Here is a 20,882-nt window from a genome sequence, read left to right on the forward strand (position 1 = left end):
CATATAATGATTACTTGGTGTAATTTTTGCTCTCTTCTTTTTATCCTTTTCCTCTTCTTGCCCCAAATCGCTTACTGTTTTTCTGTTTGTTCACTTTGATGTTTTTGTTTTGTTTCCTTACTCTTGCAAGACACAGATAACTGGTAACCAGATTTAATGCCAGAAGTACTAATTTCAGTATAGGTTATCCAGTTAGAACCTCCATAATCAGACAAAATATCCTGTTGAATCTTGGCTGATGTTCCTTCATGGCATTCTTCGTAATATCTGTTCTAGGAAACAAAATGTTGGACTAGAAGGATCATCCAGAAAGATGTTTTTAACATCAATTGTGTTCTTGATGATGTTCTTTTTCTTTCTCAGTTTCAACCCATCCTCTCATCTTTCCTTCCTTGCTGAGCACATTTAGAGTCACAACATCGGAAGGAACCCCAATGTCATCTAAGTCAACACAGAAACACAAAGTATGAATATAACACTTCTAATATTGTGAATGAAAATCTGTTCTCAGTTCAAAACTTATCTGAATATTATTGACAAGTTCTGTTTGCAAAATATACGAGACTTGATAACCTTATCTTTTTCATTCTTATTTTTTTCCTCCTGCTTTCTCTAAGGTGGTCTCTTGATAAGTTTTCTCTTTCTCTCATCCTCCCATTGTCTTCCTTTCTTAAGCCCCACAAAGAATGTTCACTTTGATACTGTAACCAACCTGCTCCAAATGTGTTGAAAGTCTACATGCATTAAAGTCACTGCATTTCCTGTGCACTCTTCAAGATTTTTGCAGTGAGAGAAAAGTCCGTCCCCCCACCCTTTGCTTCAAGCTCTGGGTGGTTCATTGACATCAGATAAAGAAAGAGAACTGGATCCTAAAACCTAACACAAGATCCATATTGTTCTGACCCAACTGGGTTCCCAGAGAGCAAACACAGACAAAGGCAGCAGCCCTCACCTTTTAAGGTTTAATCACAATTCTGTTCCTTTACAAATAAAAGGCTGCTTTCCAACAATTAGCTCCAACAAGAAAGAGCCTTGCCAAGTTGTTGGTCAAGGCTGCCAAAAACCCAGAGATAAGAACTAATTTACAGAATTCTCCAAACACGAACTAATATGTCCACCAGCTGAGTTTCAGAGCTTCTTTGCTTTCTGCAAAGAACGCTTTTTCAAACCTGGCTTTTATCCTCTTGAGGGAGGGGCCATTACCTTGCAACCTTACTCCTGAGTCGTCTGTGCTGCTGTAATTGTTCTTTCCTCCGAGTAATCCTTCACGCACATGCACTTGGCACTGGCTCCTCAGGAACCTCCTCGTCACTGCTACCAGCCCCCACAATCTCTGAAAGCAGCAGTCCGCTCCCTGATAGTCCTGGCCCCTCATCAGAGTCATCGCTCTCCTCAGCCCTCTGCACCTGCTGCTGGCTAACCACAACACATATTTAGAGTTAAAACAGAACAATCTTCTCTAGCTAGGGATCCTGTTGCTTCTGTATCCCAATGAATGCATTGACTGCTGGTAGTTCTCAACTTAAAACAGTTTGTTTAGTGACCGTTCAAAGTTACAACATTACTGAAAAAGTGACTTATGACCATTTTTCACACCTATGACCATTGCAGCATCCCCCATGGTCATGTGATCAAAACTCAGATGCTTGGCAACTGACCCATGTTTATGACAGTTGCTGTGTCCCAATGGTCATGTGATCACCTGTTGCGCCCTTCTGACAAGCAAAGTCAATGGGGAAGCCAAATTCACTTAACAACCATGTTACTAACTTAAGAAGTACAGTAATTCACTTAACAACCATGGCAAGAAAAATCAAAACTCATTTAATAATTGTCTCACTTAGCAACAGAAATTTTAGGCTCAGTTGTGGTTGTAAGTGGCGGATTACCTATATTCCAAGGCCAGTTTCAGTTCTGAATAGGTAGAACAGAATTATTCTGTGCTATTGTATTTCTGAGCAAGAATTGGACAATCAAAACTCTGTAGCTCCAACTTTTTTTTGCTTCTTCCAGTATACCTTACCTGTGCATTTGATTTTTCCTGCCTAAATGTAGAACCTTACTTTTTTCATTTTGTTAGCTAGCGCCCAATGTTCAAGTCTGTCAAGACCCTTCTGTATTTGTATCTAGGCAGAGTAATGAGACATTCCAAATCCAAAGAAGCAAGATAACATTTGAAAGCCATATCAACATTCAGGCAAAATGATTCACTGGGATATAAGGAGGAGGGAAGGTCAAGCTCTTGCAAGTTTTTGTTATTATAGCCTATCTCTGTAACTTTTGAACTGTGCATCTTGACATTAAATTGCTATACTAGGCTGTAGTGGGATATGGGGAGGAACTATGTATGATTCAGTCTTATCAAGACTGAGTGATGTGAATGTTAGAGCCACTTGAACCTTAGATGGGATAGCAGTTCCCCATTTAAGAATGGTGCATTTGGGGTTTTTCTTGGACTCGTGGTTCTTTTCAATGAGCTGATATGTGAACTGTTGCAGGCAGCCTGACAGGGAAGACTCAACCAATAAAGGAGAACTCCAGAAGTCCACCTAAGGCCTGTGTGGTATTCATGCAAGGCTCCAAAATTCCAAGATTTTCAAAATCCCTGTATAGTTTGTAGTTGATATAAATTTGTTCTGCCCACTTGTAATACTTCAGAAAAGAAATGCTTACAGGAAAAGAGGAGTGGTCAGAAATCTGCTCCTTACCTTCTTCTTCAACCATTACAAAGCAGTGATGCAGAGATCTAAGCCTTGCAACTTGAAGGTGTGTGGACATCAACTCCAACAATTCTCCAGGCAGAATCAAAGAATCAGAGTGGAAGCCCCATCCATTGTTTTTTAGCAGCTGCTTTGACTTTTTGTATCCCTTGTGTGGATGTGCTCGTTATTTCTAACCATGCAGCTTACTGCAATGAGTCATTAGCTATTAGATATATCTTGTTCTACATAGCAAGGCCAGAAGAAATTAGAAACTAAAATTGTATAAAGTTAAGAACTCAGTGAAAGAAGAGAAACTGGAATATTTGTAACTAGTGAAATGTTGAAAATATTTAAGGCATCCTCATTTGTTTTTTGTTATTGCTTTTTAAAATATTACTGGTAGGATGATCAGGGCAGCTATAGCAACAGTTACTGGACTTTGATAATCTGGTTTACCCCCTCACCCATTTTGAAATGAATGACCAATGAAGCAGAACCTCCTGTCCAGGATATATAATTTTACTCCTTTAAACTCAAAAGTTTAATAAGATTAGTGGGTGTTAGATGGAATCTGGCTCTGAATTACTAGAGGAAGGAGTAAAAAGAAACATCAGCTTTGAAACATTGCTGTGCAAGAACCAGTGCAGGAGGGATACTCCCTAATTGCTTATCAGCTTTTATCTAGATCAAGGGTCTTCAAATTTGGCAGGTTTAAGACTTGTGAACTTCAACTCCCAGAATTCCTAAGCTAACATGACTGAAGGGGGAATTCTGGGAGTTGAAGTCCACAAGTCTTAAAGCTGTCAATTTGAAGACCCCTGATCTAGATAGTTATGCAGAATATGTTTGACAAGATTTTGCCTATGAGCTAATATGTAATAAAGAAACTGCTTTGAGTTTTCACATCATTCTTGGCTTCCCGGGCCTTATACTTAAAGATTTAATGAAGGATTGTTTTAGGGGAAATGACTGAGGGATATCCTGGATTCCTTTCCCTTCCTTGGCGTCCCAGTATTACTTGCAAATGGGAAAATAAAGTCAAGATTGTTCTTTCTAATGTATGGTGGTGGAGAGCAAAATGAAAGACTTTGTTGTTAGGATATTGATGTAAGACAAACTTGAATCAGTAGTAGTGATTACACACAGAGAAAGAGGGGAAGGGGAGAGAGAGAAAGAGAGAGAGAGTCATATGTTTCCAGAGGAACACCAGAATTCCTATGTGCAAAAATATCCTAGCTGTGAAGTTCATGAGCCAAAGAGATGTAGGATGGGATTGGGGTTATAGTCTGCCTATGCTCCTCTGACCATCCAACCTGCATGAAAAGATAGACAGATTGTTATTATGATGATGACTATTACTCAAAATAACCATACCCAGACAACATACTGTTTACATAGACACTGAATTTTTTCCTCTTTCTGTATTTAATAAAGAAAGAAAGAAAAGATAGACAGATAGATAGATAGATCTACAGAGAGATAGACTGTCTCAGGGCCACAGAGATATCTCTCTGTCTTAGGGCCACAGGTAAAGCCAGCAGGAGGAGTTTCTTTTCTGTCATGACATCCACTTTCTGAAATATCCCTCCAGGGATCCGATTGGCCCATCCCTTTGGCCTTTTGTAAGACCTTGAAGGTGTGGTTCTTTGCTCCAATTTAGGGCTCAAGATACACGAGAGAGCTCATCTTCTGCTTGTGTTGTTTGTTGTTTATGATTCCAGCTATGCTATGATTATATTATGGTTTTATGAAACTTTATGTAGTTATTTTTACTATCTAAATATTGTAATCCACCCAATTTATTTGAGATGGGAAACTATAGCAATCTAATAATAAATAAATATTCAGGAAAAGCCTAAAAGGGAAACAGAAACAGGCAGAATTATTGACATTTTCACATCTTTCTTAGTATTTCCCAAACAAGTAAAAACTGAACAAAAATTACCACGCTAACAGCAAGTTATTGTAATTAGTAGCAGTCAGAACTAAAATTATGCTGGAGCAAGTAAAATGTTGCCTCTCCCCAAAGCCTTGAAACAGTAGAAAGTCATATGAAATCCCTTTTCAACAAAAGCAGCTGAAACATCTTTGAGAATAAAAGCAGAATGATACTTTTAACAGTGGAACAACTAAAGATGGCTTTAGGATTAATGAAGGGTGGAGGTGAGATAGAATACATCATGAAAACATATACCTTAAAAACATTGAAGTGCCTTTGGGGTTAGTGGGATGGGAGGATAAAGCTCTAGTATTCTTGAAGATTAATAAAAGAGAATGTCCCTGCCTTAAAGATTTATAGGACAATCCACCAACAAGAGAAAACAGTTGGGTGGAGAAATTAAAAAAAAAAAGTCATTACATAATTCTTATGTATAAACAAAGACACAAACCCATGGAAAAGCTAAAATTTGTCATCTGTCTCTTTCTGTATATATGCCTATTTGTATGTTGCCTAATGTTGAAGAATAGAATTCTTAAAGAAATGATTTTTCTTTTTTGTTGTAAGACAGTGTTTGATTTTTACCATGAGGTTTTTGACTTCAGTTCTGCCAACTGTTTGAGGTTTGCGGCACAAACACAGCGACAAAAGACAACACTGAGAGTTAAAACTCTTACAGTACCATATCTCAAACTGAAGATTTTTTTTTCCAGATTGTAAACGGGGATATAATCTTTGGTGCTGTTCAGGCACCTGGTTGTCAGGAAAGGTTAGATGGAATTCTCATATCTTTGTAATAGGAATGGGTAAGCGTCTTTTTCCTCTCAAAGGCTGCATTCATTTTGTGGTCGTTGATTGGAAGCTAGCTGGTAGGCAAGAATGAAACAAATCAAAGTTAGGACCATAAGATCATAGATAGATGTAACTGTCCAAGTGAGATGCAGATGGGTGTATGTAATGTAATGTAGCTTTCATTTCATCATCCAGTTTTCTCACTGAAAATAGGATCCAAAACTGATCCCTTAGAGAAATATGTGTATATATCATAATACCAAGCAGAAGATTAATTTTGCTACCCGTACTCTAAACAACTATTCTTAAAAAAATGTAAATTCTTTATTACAGATTAGCAACCAAATCTAAATAAAATGTATTAAATGAAATCTGCAAATTAAAGTTACAAGATAGTACATAAATAATAAAATGCTAGTAGCCCTGGTTTAACAATTACCTCAATTTAGCAAAAATTCACAGTTATGGCAGTGATGAAAAAGTAATTTTATGATCAATCTTTGCTTTTTACAAGCTTCACAGGTTAAAAAAAAAGCTTAAGAAATTTAAAAAAATAATTAAAAAATAATTAAAAAATACATGAATGTGCTGAGATGGATAGCCTAACCAAATCGTTAAAAAATAAACAAGACAGTGACTATTATGAAATATGGAACATTTGGTATGATTGGTTAAAGAAAAGGTAATATTTGATATTTGGATAAGTTATGGAAATGACAGAAGATGTGCATTTAATTATAAACTATATAGAGAAATTAAAACATTAAAAGAACAAAGGAGTTACTGCAACAAGGCAGAGCACGTTAATGATAAAGATAAAGGAAGAATAATAATCATTGCTCAATATACGCTGTAAAATGTATATATGTATATATTTATATGTGTGTATGTGTGTTGATTTGTCTGTTTTAAATGTATGTCCAATAAATGTTTTTTTTTAGAATAAAAAATTAAAAAAAGAAAGAAAGATCCTAACTAAGCACAGACATAGTTTCACTTAGCATCTGCTTTACTTAATGACCAAGTTGTCAGTCTCAATTGTGGATGATAAATGAGGCCTATCTATAAAACAGATAAAAGATCTAGTCATTCTTGCACTTCAGCCATGCATGAACTGCAAGCTATTTTCAATGCCAAATGTTATCCTGGAGTCTTTTATTTGCTAAAAAAAAAAAAAAATAAGAAGTAGGACAATTAATCAGCATCCTCCATCTTATCAATATGGATACATTTAACAACAAATTGCAGTAAACCCACTGGAGCAGCTGGGACTGGATGGAAGAGTCCTGGGGAAGTAAGCAATGGATTTAGTGTAAGAACCTGGACAATCATGATCATTGTAATGCTTATTAGGATCGACACTTCACCATCCTTTACTCTTGGTTTCCAGTGGAGGTCAGAAGAGATTCATTTCTACATTAATCTAAGCCCATGTCTGGAATGTCCTTAGTTTATACATTCTTAAACTAACTTTGAACTGCAAGTTAGTGCTTTAAGAGTTAACTTTTTTTTAAATCTTCCTTTCTAAACCTGCTATCTGTAGTATTTGTACCCAAGGAAGATTTATGGAGAACCTAAAAAAGACTTGCACATATTTTTCTGTTATTTCAGTCGATCACTATAAATATTCTATTCAATATAATTGCTTGTTTGTTTAGAAACAGTTGGAATGGTGATGAAATGTAGATGAGAGTCCTTTATAAGTGCTAATAATACATCATGATCAACTACAGAATGGGAGGCATAAGGTCATTAACCTTAGAACATAAGTTACCTAGACTTCCTAAAGGTAGAAACTGAAACCAAAATAATTCATTCTGGTCATTAACCACGAAAATATAAAATCATTTCTATTGTTTGCTTTGACAATATAAATTTTATCAGATCTGTGGTTCTGAAACAAAAAAATAAGAGGAAGCCCATTATAGAGGGATAACCTAACAGAAAAAAATGCCATCCTGATTTGGTGTCTGTGAAAACAAGTTTCAGTTTAGCAAAGTTTAGAGCAGACATTGAATGTCTCTCAATCTCAGTTCTCTCACTTGTAAATTAAACCTAAGTAAAATCAGTTATATGCAATTGTGTAAAATTTAAATACAGAGAATGTGTTATAATTTTGAGTAGTGGTTACAACACCTGCAGAGTTTTGCATTTGTAACTAGGAGGAAGATGAGATTGAAGGTAAAAGGAGTTGTGCTCAATGCTCTTGAGTGGTTAATGTGGGCCATGTAACCTTCTCCTACCAACGTTAGCTCAGGAAGTAAGCAGCCCACCACACTATCTGCTCAGTTCTTTTGGTTGTTTTGTCAAGGTGGAGAGAATGAATTTCAACTCCCCTTCTGAAAGTCAGTTAAGACACACTGAACCCCCTCACAGGCATGGGCCCATCAAAGGATTGTAGATTTTGACAAGAATCAGAAAAGGCAAGTAAGTAATAGGACAAAAATTATGATCCATTTACTTAGGAAAGGCCTTTTCAAGATCCTCCTTCCTATTAACATAATTGTTTCTTCATAATTGTTTGCTAGAGGAAAATAATTCTATTTATTTTAAACAAAGTGGTATCCCCAACCAAGATCTTTAAAATCCAATATCTGGGTTTATTTAGTTACATATACATCTTGAAATTATTCCAAGAGCTCAGGGTGATTTATATGATTTTTCACCTTCCTATTTCATCTTTACAATTATCCTATGATAAAAATTAGGTAAAGCCAACTGGATGATTTTTGACCAGTTATATCAGGGCAAACTCCCGGCCTGTGACCCAGATGCATCATGCGCCAACCATGTCCATACCCAGTTTAGCAAAGAGGGGAAAAAGTCCCATTACGTGATGCCACCGTGATGACATGAATTTGATACTCCTGAGTCTCTCAGCTCTAGGAAGGAGACAATGACAAGTCACTTTTGAAATCTTGCCAAGAAAATTACAAAGACTAATCCAGGTATCAACACTGATTTGAAGATACTAAAAATAGTTGAGATCAGTCAATGCAAATCAATTGGTTATAGATATTTTTCATATTTTCTTGATTTCAGTTGGATTCTATATAGCATAATAGATATATCCCAAATGGGGTCCATAAATAAATTAATCAACAGCCATTCTAACACAGAAATGAAATTTAAAAACCTGGGTGTATTATGTGAAAGCAGTTCCGATTTTTTTATCTTATCTTATGAAGCATGTTATGTATCCATCTTGTGCCTAACCCAAAGATTCATGACGTGAATCTGTGTCTTCCTACTGTCAATCCAAAATAATATAACTTTCTTGAGATCACTAATAGTGCAGAAATTCTGCCAAATCTGGCATTTACAGGCTGGCAGTTCAAAATGCAAATGGAAAAGCGGGTGCTTGGAGTGAAATATTTTATTTCAGTTGATCTGCAATAACCCATTCACAGTTCAGATTGAGTATGTCTGCCCAAATAATTTCTTAGAGTCAGATTGCTCCAATGTGTTATAATTGTAACTCTTTGGCCTTGAGAATTGTAGACCCGACACATCTAGGGATCCCAAGTAATGAAATATTTTTACCTTGCTATACTTTGTGGCAAGGGAGCTGGAATCCTTGAAAGACAATTCACATGGACCTTGATCAAAGAGAGAGAGAACGCTTCCACATCATTATTGTTTTACTTCTCAAACTCTCACAAATTGTTTAAAAGTCATCTACCATGTCACAATCCAGTCTTTTCACTTCTTGCCCACCAGAAATGCTGACAGAAAAGAATGAAAATCATGACCCCGTCCTGAGCCGCTGTAAGTTTCACAGCAGCTTTCCACGCTACCCCACCCTACATCTCCTCATGCTTCACATGAAAATGAAAGAGAAAATGAGACAAAAATACAACTATAAATAAGTAGCTTGATCCTTTCCTTTATCAAAAGAATCAGAAACAGAAAAATCTTATCAAATTTGGCTCAATTGCTCAGGTGGAGCAATTTAACCAGAATTCAGCCAGAATTTCCCTTGGACCTGTTCTATCTTCCAACTATTATAGCTTTGAACATAATTTATTGTATTTATTGATAGTGATATTATCAGCAGCCCCAACGTACAGTAGGTTGGTGGCCCTTTATGGGAAGATTTGCAGATTTGTGGTTAGTTATCAAATTTGTATGCCCATTGACTTCCAATGACACTTGACAACATCTTTTGTGTTCTTTCGTTGCAACATATTTTAAGATAGTTGGATGTGGCCAGGGGTGGGATTCAAAAAATTTTTTTTGTAAGTTTTATTTGAGTTTTCACAAAAAGACAAGTAAAACATCTTTTTTGAAAGCAGCATAATCCCGGGTTGCATCTCTTCATACAGACACAAATTCAAATTCATGCTCATTTTTATATTCCATTCCATATCTTATTACTATTCTACATTTTCTACATAGCTTCTCCCCTCTTTTAACTTTCTTAATTTTATTTTATTTATTTCATCTCAATTCAAATCATTGTACTTATATTCTTTGTCTGTCCTGTTTCAGCTGTCTACTATATTTTCTAATTAAACAAAATTTCTCCTGTAATCACTGATTGGAGTATGACGCCTTTATATCTTTCCCCTAAAATTATAACACTTAATATAATACATAACTTCCGTTCGGATTCTGCTTGGCACATTCTAAAACTACACACTGTATTCTTGAAAAAAGAAGAAAAATTATAAATGTATAATATAATTAAAACAACAATCCATTCCAATTCAATTCTATCATCAATATTAATATTCATTTAAATCTTAACGTTTTGCTCATTACTCTTCAAATAAATATCATACTTCTATGGGAACAATTATAAACTTTCCATGGTTAATTTCCCCCCCCCTTATATTTTATAAGACATTGAGTAATTAAAATGTTCCCGTTCCTTCCTAATTCAATTTTCTCATTTATTTTATTTCATTTATTTTATTCACAAACATTTCCCCAAACCACACCAACTACTTTATTCCAATTGTTGTTTCCAATTTTCTAAAATTATTTCTATTACAAATATTACAATACAATCTTATGTACCTTCACAGAATCCCTTTTTCAGTTAAATTTTCACCCATTATCTCTAAATAGATCCTGTTTCTTTATATCTTGCTCCGGATCTTTATAACTTCTTTTCCTTTCCTTCTTCCCTCTCTTCTTCTCTCTCCCCTTTTTACCCCTTTGTCTCTCTACCTCTATTTCCCTCTTCTGCATTCCCCTTTTCTGTTGCTTTCCAACATTATATTTATTTCTCAAATTATTTTTCCCTTCTTTGGCTGTTTTTTTAAGTCTTAAATTCTCCATTCTCTTTCCCACCTTTTCCCCTTTCTTCCCCACATAGAGTTACTTGTTCATTAAAGATGGCTTCTTCTTTGTCTCAGTCTTCTTGTTTTGCAGTCTTTTCTTGTTGTTTCTCGTAGTTGCAGATCTCCATTTTTAAGAATTGAAAAATGAACCCAAAACAGCCCTTCCCTTCTTGTGCATCTTCTTTGTATTTTTTAAGTTGCATTTTCAATTCATCCTGAAGTGATGCCATTGTAAAAATTTTTAAACAACCACCCAGTTAGTTTTAGTCATTCAAATATAATAACCAAAAATCCAAAAGTCACCAGACAATCTAAATACACACAAGCTGTTTCTTTTTACACTTTCTTTTTTTCACTTTCTCTTCCTGGAGTTACTATTTAATTGCAAAATCTCAGTTAAAATGTATCTTTTAGAAGTCTGGTTGAAGTTTTACTTTAGATTCTTTTGAAGTCCAGGCAGTCTCCTCCCTCCAGATCCTGCCCTTATTCTTTTCCTCTCCCTTCCTGCTTATAAAACAAAAAGTTTTTAATATCCAGAAATCTTTATTGTCCCTTTGACATTTAGTTCTATTTTCGGCTTAATTGCCTATTGATGCCAAAGCGGATTTTTCCGATTTCTTATTCCGTTCTCTTAGTTGTCAATGTAAGGAAGGAGAGAGAAAAAAAAAAACCTTTCCCTTTTCACTGCTTCCGACTTTCTTTGGGAGCGATGTTATCTTTTGTAAAATTTAAGTTCCAGGGTACCTTAATTGTTGTTTTTTCAGCTTAACCCGGTCAGCCAAAACTTTCACTTATCTTCCTCCTGCACTTTCTTTTCCAGTTGAGTTTTTCTTTGAGGCGGCCATTTCTGACCGCCGCTCCTACCGCCTTCAGGAAAGGGAGTTTGGCCAGCTGAAGAGGAGAGATGCGGCTCTCCTTGACCCTGCTGGCGATCTCCCCCCTCTTCACCACCTCTACAGGATGGCTTAGCCCCGAAACCAGCCGGCTCGGGGAGCTCCAGTGGCAAGCCCAGGCAGAAACTGCGCACAATCGTGGATTCCTGTCTGTCGCCAAAGCCCTGCAAACCAGAACCCGAGATTCAAATTTTTTAACACCTGGTTCTGTGAGTGTGGCTTAGTTGGTGGGCATGGTTTGGTGGTCATGTGACTGGTTGGGTGTGGCCAATTCAACGTAACTCACATTGAGGCACGCATCTCACCTGGCTTCTCATGACTGTGGGGATGCTGCAACAGTCGTAAGTGTGAAAAATGGTCATAAGTCACTTTTTTCAGTGACATTGTAACTTTGAATGGGTCACTCCACACAAGCAAAGTACCAGCAAAGTAGGGGGAAAAACCTCCAGAGAAGTTCCTGAGACAGGAAGTCTAGTCCTGCCAAGAATGTAATAAGGATTAACAGAGAGGCAGTTTCTGTAAGCAACACCAGAATGTTTCCTTCCTGCTTTCCATACAGGATTAGGCCAGTAATTTCTTCTAAAAACCGGTTTTCCGAACTGCTTAGAATGTTAACAACCGGTTCTAGCGAATAGGTGCGAACTGGTAGAATCCCACCCCTGCATGTGGCCCCCAAATTTAACAAGGGGTGGAAAAATTGATTTCTAAATATAAAAGCTATACTTTCTTACTTTTGAATTCAAACATAATTTGCAATTATGTGTATTAACTTCAAATTCAATAATAGCAACTATTATTTTGACTTGCAACTATAATTAAATATTAGGATGCAATTTTCATATATAGTATTAGAAATGTTATAAGTGGGGCATATGTTTATTACAACTGACTAATCTTTCTTTGGTGTTTGAATGTATATATTTATAATTTGATATTTAAATACTTGTAATATAGTCTTTGGAATAACTTCAAAAATTCTGCCCAATTATTCTAGCTCTGTGACTCCTTTGGTTGGAGTGTTGGTGGGGGATGACTTGATGACATACATTTGTGAATTCATATCCCAACATCTTTTTTAAAAATCAGTTGCTAAGCATTTAATTGGAATCAGTGGGAATCTAATACCATGCGGGGTCAGTGGTCATTGAGGTTGCTTATTTTCTTGATGTTTCATTATCCTAACTAGGCAACGTCATCAGAGCTAGTAAGGAGCATTCTCTTCCCACATTTCTCTGATACCCTTCCACTTCTTTGAAGATTCTGCAGGAATATTTGTGCAGGTTGACAAGTCTTCCACCTCTTAAGTATTGTTTCCCATGTAATGACTTAAGAGGAAAGGAGATAAGTCAGTAAAACACTCCCACTAGCGAGGAATGCTTGTGAAGTTGACAGATTTTGCTGAAATGGATAACTTCTTTGATTAGAGATAAGATGTTATCTGTATTTATTGCTGACAAAGTCTCTTGCAGACTTGTGATTTATGGTTTTGATCATTAGACAGGATAAGATACAGAAAGAACAACAATGTGATTGTAACTTTAAAGAGGTCAAAATATATTCATATTTATAACTGCCATGGAAAATATAGGAAACCATTTCTTTATATATTTTCATCCTTTTCTACTTTTCTTTAACTTTTATTCCATTTATTTTTCTTTTTTCTTTCTTACTAAATACTAGCTTAGTAAGTATTAGATTTTCTTTTAGTTGAAAAGTTTTAAATAAAAATGATATATAAGGTAGTGCTTGAGTTACAACCACAATTGAGCCCAAAATTTCTGTTTTTAAGTAAGACATTTGATAAGTGAACTTTGTCCCATTTTACAACCTTTCTTGCCACAGTTGTTAAGTGAATCACTGCAGTTGATAAGTTAGTAACTTGGTTATTAAATGAACCTGACTTCCTCATTGTTTTTGGTTGTCAGAGGGTTGCAAAAAGGGAGTCACATGATTCTGGGACATTGCTACTGTCCTAAACATGAACCAGTTGCCAAGCATCTTACTTTTGTTATAATCATGGGGATGCTAGAAAGGTCGTAAATGAGAAAAAACAACCATAAGACACTTTTTTCAGTGCCGTTGTAACTTTGAATAGTCACTAAGTAAACTGTTGTAAGTCGAGTACCTGTATATTCTTAAAATCATCTGTCTGGCTTCTGGGAAACATTTAGTGAAGGAGAAGCCAGCTCCACTGTCAAAATGCTTTTACCATTAGGTCTCTTTCCCATTAACATTCAATCAGAATCTGCTTTCCTGTAATTTCAAGCCATTGTTCCATGATCGTCTGGTATCCTTAAGAGACTTGAGCAGGGTTAATTGTTTTTCCCCTGAGTCTTCACTTACTGGATTCCCTGAACCACTAGTCATAGGTCTTAGTTTAAAATCTCTTGATTATTCTCATTGCCTTTCTTTATACCTGTTCAAATTTGTCTGATTCGCTCTTCAAGTGAGGTTACCCAAAACAAATGTAGGGCTTAATTGGCACTTAGATCAACATACTAAGAAAGCTATAATAGCTAGTTTGTTTTTTTTTATTGATTGTAAGCTGATTTTTTTTTTTACAGCTTGGGCTTGTATTATGTGTAGGTTAGAGATTTTTTTTTTGTAAGTTTTATTTGAGTTTTCATTAAAAAAAAAAAGAAATACAAGTAAAACATCTTTTGTGAAAGCAGCATAATCCCGGGTTACATTTTTTCATACAGACGCAAATTCAGGTTCATGCTCATATTTATATTCTATTCCATATCTTATTACTATTTTACATTTCCTACATTGCTTCTCCCCTCTTTTAATTTTCTTAATTTAATTTTATTTATTCCATCTCAATTCAAATCATTGTATTTATATTTTTGTCTGTCCTGTTTCAATTGTCTATTATCTTTTCTCATTAAACAAAATTTCTCCTGTAGTTACTGATTGGAGTATGACCCCTTTATATATTTCCTCTAAAATTATAACTTAGACTTCCGGTTTGAAGGGCTTCGGCGACAGACAGGAATCTGCGATCTTGCGCGGTTTCTGCCTGAGCTCGCTGCTGGAGCGCCCCGAGCTGGCTGGTTTCGGGGCTAAGCCACCCCGTGGAGGTGGCAAAGCAGGGGGAGACTGCCAGCAGGGTCGAGGAGATCCACATCACTCCTCCTCAGCTGGCCAAACTCCCTCTCCCGAAGGCGGTAGGAGCGGTGGTCAGAAATGGCCAACTCAAAGAAGTACTCAACTGGAAAAGAACGTGCAGGAGGAAGATAAGAAGTGAAAGTTTTGGCTGACTGGGTTAAGTTGAAAAAGCGATAACTAAGGTACCCTGGAACTTAAATTTTACAAAAGATAACATCGCTCCCAAAGAAGAGTCGGAAGCAGCGAAAGAGAGTGAAAAGGGAAAGGTTTGACTTTTTTTTCTTCTCTCTCCTTCCTTACACTGACAGCTAAGAGACTTAAATAAGAAATTGGAAAAATCCGCTTTGGCATCAATAGGCAAATAAGCTGAAAATACAATTAAATGCCAAAGGGACAATAAAGATTTCTGGACATTAAAAACTTTTTTTTTCTATAAGCAGGAGGGGAGAGAAAAAGAATAAGGGCAGGATCTGGAAGAGGGAGGAGACTGCCTGGACTTCAAAAGAATCTAAAGTAAAATTTGAATAAGACTTCTAAAAGATACATTTTAACTGAAACTTTGCAACTAAATACTAACCCCAGGAAGAGAAAGTGAAAAAAAAAGAAAGTGTAAAAAGAAACAGCTTGTGTGTATTTGGATTGCTTGGTGACTTTTGCATTTTTGGTTATTATATTTGAATGACTAAAACTAATTGGGTGGTTGTTTAAAATTTTTACAATGGCATCACTTTTGGATGAATTGAAAATGGAACTTAAAAAATACAAAGAAGATGCACAAGAAGGGAAGGGCTCTTTTGGCTTCGTTTTCCAATTCTTAGAAATGGAGATCTGTAACTGTGAGAAACAACAAGAAAAGACTGCAAAACAAGAAGACTGGGACAAAGAAGAAGCCATCTTTAATGAACAAGCAACTCTATGTGAGGAAGAAAAAGGAAAGGGGGGAAAGAGAATGGAGAACTTAAGACTTAAAAAAACAACCAAAGAAGGGAAAAATAATTTGAAAAATAAATATAATGTTGGAAAGCAACAGAAAAGGGGAATGCAGAAGAGGGAAATAGAGGTAGAGAGACAAAGGGGTAAAAAGGGGAGAGAGAAGAAGAGAGGGAAGAAGGAAAGGAAAAGAAGTTATAAAGATCCGGAGCAAGATATAAAGAAACAGGATCTATTTAGAGATAATGGATGAAAATTTAACTGAAAAAGGGATTCTGTAAAGGTACATAAGATTGTATTGTTATATTTGTAATAGAAATAACTTTAAAAAATTGGAAACAACATATGATTAAAAAGAGGAATAAAGTAGTTAGTGTAATTTAGTGAAATGATTGTGAATAAAATAAATGAAATAAAATAAATGAGAAAATTGAATTAGGAAGGAACGGGAACATTTTAATCAGTCAATGTTTTATAAAATATAAGTGAAGAGGGGGGGAATTAACTGTGGAAAGCTCATAATTGTTCCCACAGAAGTATGAGATCTATTTGAAAAGTAACATGCAAAATGTTAAGATTTAAATGAATATTAATATTAATGATAGAATTGAATTGGAATGGATTGTTGTTTTAATTATATTATACATTTATAATTTTATCTTTTTTCAAGAATATAGTGTGTAGTTTAAGAGTGTAAATCTGAATGGAAGTTATGTATTGTGTTGGTTAGAGATCTTTGTGTTACTGTGTTGTCTTGTTTTGGGGTTTAATTCTTTGTCACTTAGATGCATTGCTATGAGATGAGCTGAATATATTTTTTTTCAAATAATCAACAAAAAACAACTTAGGGTTGGTTCAGGCACAGAATATAAAGGGCAGTGCCAGAAACTAAGGCAGGTATATGTTATGAAATTATGTATTAGCACAACAGTCCTTAATATTGGAGTTCCAATTGCTTTAATCCAGGGGTCGCCAACCTTTTGGACCCCAGGGACCACCAAACTCATAATATTAGATCCCAGGGACCACTAACCAGTTCTGTGGGCATGGCCTAATTTGTGGGTGTGGCTTGGTGGTCATGTGACCGGCTGGGCATGGCTTGTATGTAAATATTATAAATATTTATATAAATATTGTCTTTTTTTATAAAAAAGAACAACTTTTACCCAAAATCAGGCAAAGGAGGCAGATTGCTCACAGAATCACAGATTCATTCAGAGATCTATCTATCTGCCATTGGCTAGCTAAGTCTGTCACATAAAATTTGCTAGCAAGCAAATTCTCAAAATTAACTCACAATACACCATGCATGTAAATATTGATTTTTTTATAAAAAAGAGCAACTTTTATCCAAAATCAGGCAAAGCAGGCAGATTGAGTTGCTCACAGAGTGATTCCATGATCTCTCTATTTGCCATTGGCTAGCTCAGTCTCTCAAATTTGCTTGCCGTGAGTCTGCACTGAATTTGCTTGCAAGCAAACTTTCCGTCCTAAGGGAGGTTCGGCTCTGCAGAGCCGTAGATCTAAAGATTGGCTAGAAAGCAAGAAATCCAACCATTTCCTGCTTCCTAGCTAATCTAAATCTCCCGGCAGAGTAGAACAGATGATGGTTGGAAAAAGGAAAAATAGCAATTTAGCAGGCAAGTTTGTTGGGTAAGGAGTGAGTCGGCAGGGAGAGTTCCCGCGGGCCATGTGGGTGGTGCAGCCTTGCGTTTCTGCACAGCCTGGATTAATTGCTTTGTGGGGGTGCTCTGGGGGTGAGATTTCCCTGCGGCCCACCAAAATTTTCTCGCAGCCTACCAGTTGGCGACCACTGCTTTAATCAGTTAAAACAGGTTGATTTCTGACAACTGTAGAATAAAGAAACTTTGCTTTAAATGGGCACAAATAGGTATTTTAAGTTATCTACAATGTTTTGATTATCGGCAGATGCAATCCATTAATCTTTCTTTTTTAAAAAGTGATTATACATTTGCTGTGGGTCTTATCTATTATTCGTTAAGTACAAATGCAAATACAATGTTTGCACTAAATTTTTGCACATTTTTACTTGGTTTATTTTTGTTATTATCATTGGTAGCTCTTACTGATGGATGGAAAATTTGATAAGAGAACATACATTTCCATTATATATTGAATAATCTAGACAATTTTTGAACTATTATTAGGAAAAAGGCATTCTGTGTAAAGTTCATATTTTCAGTCACATCCCAGAGTTCAGATATTAGTCACATAGAACATATCATTTCTCAGCAATTGGTCTGAATTTTCTATGTTCCCATTTTTAACAGTTGGGGTTGTCAAAAAGCTTCATGGAGATTTCAGTTCCTAGTCCAAAAGGAATAATTTCCCAGGCTCCAAAATATTTATCTTTCTTGCATCTTTAATTCTTGTTGAAAAGATCAGATAGGACAAGAAAAAGAAGCTAATTCAATTAGCAATATTTTGATCTTGAATATTAACTTTAATTGAAACTATTTATTGTTGAGCCAGATTTTAGAATTTAATATTGAACCTCAGTGAAAAAGAAGTAATAAAAGACGTTGGAGTATATGTAAATTCTGATGGTTAAATAAACCTAGAATCTGTACTAGTATCTTCACATTAATCAAGCTGAACCTATGAGTTGAAAAAAGCTGGAAGTTAGGTGGTGGACAGTAGATCACATTTTGAGGGTTAATTCAGATTTTTTCCAGCTTTTCTTCAGAGTGTAATATGGAAAGATGATAGAAATAGTATGTAAGCCTCCGCTAGTGAACATGGCTCTGAAAAACAAGGGTTGCACCCACTCTGTTTTCCATGAAACTGTTGTTCAAGCCAGATTTCCATCCTAGAACTTGATTTCTATGTCAGAGCTTAACCTAGTGAAAAATGAAATGCTTCTTGGTGCATAAATGAATAGGGCCACCAAAATATCACTCTGAAAATTAATCAAATTTTGTAGAGGAGAGGAAAATCTGTGCATGCCAATGGTCCAAGCTTTACAGTGTTTCAGATAACAAAGAATTTAGGGTGGCTTTTGTATTGTGTCTACCTGGCTGAGTTAAATCTTAGTCTGCCTAATTTAAAAAAAGTACAAGAATCCTTCAATAATCATCGCAATTGAAGTAGATGCAGCTGGAAGGAAATAACTCATTTCAGCTATGTCCTTATCGATTGGTTGTTTTTTAAGTTTTAAACCAAGTTTTAAACCTTGATTTTTAAGTCTTAAGTTGCTGGAATGCAAGCCAGACTGCCAATCAAATCCTTTCATTGATTAACTGATTTTTTTCCTGTTCATATTGTATCTTTCTTTAAAAAGCCTCAGAAAGATAAGTCAGAAGGATAAAAGCATAAATTAATGACACAATGCAACATCATTGAGAACATCTAAGTTTCAGAAAGATACCAATTCATAAGATAAAAATGTTGTTGTTGTCATTGTTGTTGCTATACTCTTTACTCACACAAATGTTGTTCCAAACTCACTAAGGACTTTTTTAGAAACCACAAAGATTGATAGAGAATATTTGTGATCTCAGTTGACACAGAGATCATCCGAGTATTAGGTCCCACTTACAAAACCAATATGCTGCCTGTGTTCTACAACATGCTAAAGTTAAACAGAAAACAACAACACACAACACTATGATTTCTGTCATCACATAACATACTATATGCAAATAAATAAACCACATTTTTAATGTAATGGCTCAGTACACACAGAATGCAAAGAGAAAGAGGTTTCCTCATTATACCTTTCTATGAAAAAAGCAGAGAATGTAAATATGTACTATTTTTGCAGGACTGAATTTGGCAGAACTTAATGCTGTCAGATAGATCCAGCTGATAAATATGATTTTTGCAAATTGTCTTCCAGTTTTCAGATTTATGATAAAACCTAAAATAATAGTTTTTATAATGTTTTCTATCTTTTGCTACAGTGCAGCAGAAATGTAGTTTCTATGTAAAGTGAATATAGTATATGGAAGAGAGCCCTGCTTTCAGTAACATTGTATCCAGCTTCTTTTTCAAAACTCAGAATAGTTTTAGATTGCCAAAATTACATCTGGTAATAGCTGAATTCAAGGATTCTAACTTCACATTGGTCAGTCATTTTGAGGATTTGTCCATCTTAAAAATGAACTTTAAAGGGCTTTAAATTGCACATCGGTCTGGGCAGCCAAGATGAAATACCTGGGTTTAGAATCTCTTCTCCATGGATAAATGGATTGCATTTAATGAACCATGTCTAAATATATAGGTATAGATATATATCAACATATGCAATGTTGCCCAACCATGTGATTTCTTATTTGGGGGATGCATTTCTTACTTTATTATTATTTGGAAGGATAATTAACTTCAAATGAAACTCTAACCTGTTTTTTTAGCCAAGTACAGGTAATTCTCGACTTGCAGCCGTAAGCAAGCCCAAAACTTCTGTTGCTGAGCAAGACTGTCATTAAGTGAATTGCCCCATTTTACAACATTCTTTACCACAGATATTAAGTGAACACTGCAGTTGTTAAATTAGTAACAATTATTAAGTGAATCTGGGTTCTCTAATGACTTTGCTTGTGAGGTTGCAAAAGGTGATCTCATGGACAGTACGATTTTCCATAAATACAAAGCAATTCCCAAGCATTCCAATTTTGCACCACAGAGATGCTACAAGAGTCATAAGTGTGAAAAACAATCGTAAGTAACTTTTTTCAATGCTATTGTAACTTCGAATAGTCACTAAATAAACTGCTGTAAATTGAGGACTAACCGAAATTGCATATTGAGTGTTATGGGTAGTCTTTAACTTATGACCACAGTTCAGCCCCAAATTTCTAAGTGAGATGGTTGTTAAGTGAGTTTTGCCCCATTTAACAACTTTTCTTGCCACAGATGTTAAATGAATCATTGCATTTGTTAAATTAGTCACACTAACTTCCCCATTGACCTTGTTTGTCAGAAGGTCGCAAAAGGTAATCAAGTAATCCCGAGACATCGTAACCATCATAAATATGAATCAATTGAATTGAGTGTCTGAATTTTGATCACGTGACCATGGGGATACCGCAGTGTTCATAACAATGAAAAACTTTTTTCAGTGCCGTTGTAACTTTGAATGGTCAATAAATGAACTGTAGTAAGTCATGGACTATCTGTAATACCCCCAGAAAATCACTGAAACATTGAATTGACTTGATCAATAAACTACAAAATGTGTGTGTCTGCGTGTGTGTATACACACACA

General features: G+C 35.7%; 1 protein-coding gene and 1 long non-coding RNA gene across 2 annotated transcripts in view; one reads left to right on the forward strand and one right to left on the reverse strand.

Moving 5' to 3' along the window:
* Positions 1 to 20,882, forward strand: part of TBX21 (T-box transcription factor 21) — a 45,172-nt gene that overhangs the window by 8,088 nt on the left and 16,202 nt on the right. The gene's annotated exons all lie outside the window — the stretch shown is intronic.
* LOC148124163 (uncharacterized) lies at positions 4,805 to 9,357 on the reverse strand. Its single transcript, XR_015740045.1, has 3 exons — positions 8,977 to 9,357; positions 8,267 to 8,315; positions 4,805 to 5,507 (listed from the first exon to the last, which is right to left on the reverse strand). It is a non-coding gene; the product is annotated as an uncharacterized LOC148124163 (long non-coding RNA).

Source organism: Pseudonaja textilis, chromosome Z, assembly GCF_049901715.1.
Source record: "Pseudonaja textilis isolate UNSWEBS1 chromosome Z, rPseTex1.2, whole genome shotgun sequence".
NCBI lineage: Eukaryota > Metazoa > Chordata > Lepidosauria > Squamata > Elapidae > Pseudonaja > Pseudonaja textilis.